The 3,091-nt window shown below is 39.8% G+C and overlaps 1 non-coding gene across 1 annotated transcript; it reads left to right on the forward strand.

The window, feature by feature from the left end:
• Nucleotides 1–1,160: 1,160 nt before the first annotated feature.
• Nucleotides 1,161–1,268, forward strand: LOC136498745 (small nucleolar RNA R71). Its single transcript, XR_010769749.1, has one exon. It is a non-coding gene; the product is annotated as a small nucleolar RNA R71 (small nucleolar RNA).
• The last annotated feature ends 1,823 nt before the right edge of the window (nucleotides 1,269–3,091 follow it).

Below are 3,091 nucleotides of genomic sequence, written 5' to 3' on the forward strand. Positions count from 1 at the left end.
GATCACATAATGCATTCTCAAAGTTCTGGCTCCCAATCGAACAATCGATAGTGGGACATCCTAGATCCTTCTTCTTGATAGGTGATGTGTTCAGGATAGCCGCACTACACTCCTCTGTTAGCTTGATTACCTCAGTGGTGGGCAGTGGTGTTTTGTTGTTGAGGATGTCTCGGAGATACTTCACGTAGGTAGGTACCTGTATGGCATCTACCAATGGAATATTGATATATAACTTTTGAATTACCTCTATGAACTTACCAAACTGCTCATCCATTTTGGCTTTCTGATTTTTGAGTGGAAATGGTAGGAGGGCCATGTCATGAAAATCTTGTTGTAACTCTTGCTCTTGTGGCCCATCTTCTTTAACTTCATTGGTTCTCTTCTCTTCCTACAGTACCACTGGTGTCTTACCTGTCCTTGTTGAATGTGGTGGATCACAAGTAGACTTGCCACCTCTTATGGTTATGGCGTTTACCTTCTCATGGTTAGTGGCAAAAGGCAGAGCAGCAGCCAACTAGGCTAATTGTGATTCTATCTTTTTATGATAGCTAAGTTGGTCTTTTATGGTAGAAGAAAAACTATCCATTTTGGTATTTATGTTTTCTTGGACCTTATCATTAAAAGCAAGCTTTTTAGAAATATTCTCATTAATCCTAGCTTGTTCTAAGATCAAGTCTCTCATGGATCATTGCTTAGGAGTATTATAGTAATTACCTATGTACTTACCTTGGTAAGTCGACCGTTGTTGTTGATTCCACCCTTGTTTCTATTGTTGTGGTGTAGAATTGTTGACAATGTTTGCATCCTCCTGATATTCAGGGAATTCTACCCCCAAGTATTCTCCACATACATTCTAGGAATTAAAAACTTCTTGAATAGCCTAACGATCTTTCTTGCAATTGGCTTGCTGTTCAAGCCAATTTAACAAGACGTCCATCTTGGTTGACAGTGCACACACCACTTCTGGTACTTCTTCGCTCTTATTGCATGATTGAATATTGCATTGAGACCAGCCTTGATTAGAGGCTATCTTCTCCATAAGAGTTTTAGCTTTTCCAAGGGCGAGTGACATAAATGATCCTCCAATAGTGGCATCAAGTTGTTCATGAGCTTTTTGAGTTAATCCATGGTAGAAACTTTGAATGAGCAACTAATCTTCCATCCCATGATGAGGACAATCTAAAATGTATTCTTGGAAACATTCCCATGCTTCTAGAATGGTTTCTCCCTTCTGCTGTTGGAAATCAGAAATCTTTACTCTTAAGGCATTTGTCTTGCCTACGGGGAAGAACTTTTCTAGAAAGACCTTTGAACACTTTGCCCAAGTTTTGATGTGATCTTTGTTGATGTAGAACCACTGCTTCGCTCTTCCCACTAGTGATAATGGAAATAGGTAGAGTAGTATGATGTCTTGAGCAATGTCTTTGATGACGACCGTGGTACTTATCTCTAGAAAATTCTAAAGGTGAGCACTAGCATCTTCATGTGTCTTTCCACTGAATGGGGTAGCTTGCACCATGTTGATGAGGCTTGGCTTGAGCTCAAACTCAAGGTTGGTAGTTCTAAGTGTTTGACCAGTGCGAATGTTCTCAGTGCTTAGAGCAGAGAACTCACACAGAGTCTTCTCAGCCATAGCTCAGAAACTGGTGTTGAGCTTCCTCTTAATTAGGTTGATTCTGATTGATGGGAATTATTGGTAAATCACAACCAATCCTGCAATACCCTATATAAGATATGAACAAAGACAAACAAGGGTAAGCTTGCTAAAGCAGAGGTTATGATTTTATCAATAAGTATTTATTTGGTCAATTCTCTTAGCCATGTGCCCCTCCCCTATAATGGCGCCAGAAATACTTGTTGGCATTTCTTAGCATCACTCTTTACTATGTTGTCATCCCTAGCATAATGCCAGAAATGCATGATTGGTAATTATTAATGATACTTGTAAACTTTAGAGAAAATTATATATAGATTAAAGTATCTGCAAGCGCACAGACAATATACCATTGTAGCATTTCACCCGGGAGTATACCGAGTATCGTTATTTATATTTTATCCACAGGGAGGAGCGATGGAGTTGTGTTGGCATAGAGATATTGACAAATATATATACTTATGATAAACCACTCTCATGCTATGGCAGGGGTAAGTCAAGGGATAAATAAATGATAAGTGTAAGGTAATAATGGTATTCCAAAGATAGAAATAGAGACTCATAAAATGTAGTACCACTAAGTAGGAGATTTATTAAGAGCAAAAGATTCCTAAGTCATTCCTTATTTACTAAGTCTTTTGTACACCTAAGTATATACACTCTCATCTATAGTATAACTAACTTTGGATCTATGCATAAGGAACATTACTAAGGAAGATCAAGAACAGAGCTCGTCTCCCTTAGCAACCACGTTCTACTTGCTCTACAAATGGGGAGTGGACTACAAAGGACTCAATGGGAGTGTCACATCCGCGATCTACCACATGACTTAGAGTGCAGAATGCATCCACAGGCAAACAATATCTAAGCATCATGCTTACATAATGTTGACCACTTAACTCACTCGAGTACTAAACTCAGAGCTTTGCGAACATATGCATAAATTTATCATCAATCATAACTATATCAAGCATTTAACTAGAGCAAACTAGGAACATAATAAATAACAACATAATAATGAAGTAGCACAAAGTCATAAATATAGAAATACAATGGCTATACCAGTCTCCAGACGACAGATACGGAATCCTGAGCAATAGCCCACACTTTTCTTGAACCTTGCTAGCTAGCCTATACTAGAACTTTGAAGAATTGGAGCTCTATTCTCTTCTCTCTGGAAACCCTAATTTCTGGTCTGATCTTGACTTATGGTAGCCTGCTCTAGAGGGGGGTAGGGGCTGATTATATAGGCCGAAGCATCCAACATGAGCCCTCAGATCAAACCGACTTGAATAAACAACGTAGATGCAATCCTTAAGGCGGTGGAGAACTGACATAGCAACAAGGCTGACAGGTGGGACCCCTAAGGGGCCGAGCAGTCTCTAGGTGGGGCCAGGTGGCCCCACCTATCACCCTCTCATCCTCTGCTCGGTGATG

The sequence above is a fragment of the Miscanthus floridulus genome, chromosome 12 (assembly GCF_019320115.1).
Source record: "Miscanthus floridulus cultivar M001 chromosome 12, ASM1932011v1, whole genome shotgun sequence".
NCBI lineage: Eukaryota > Viridiplantae > Streptophyta > Magnoliopsida > Poales > Poaceae > Miscanthus > Miscanthus floridulus.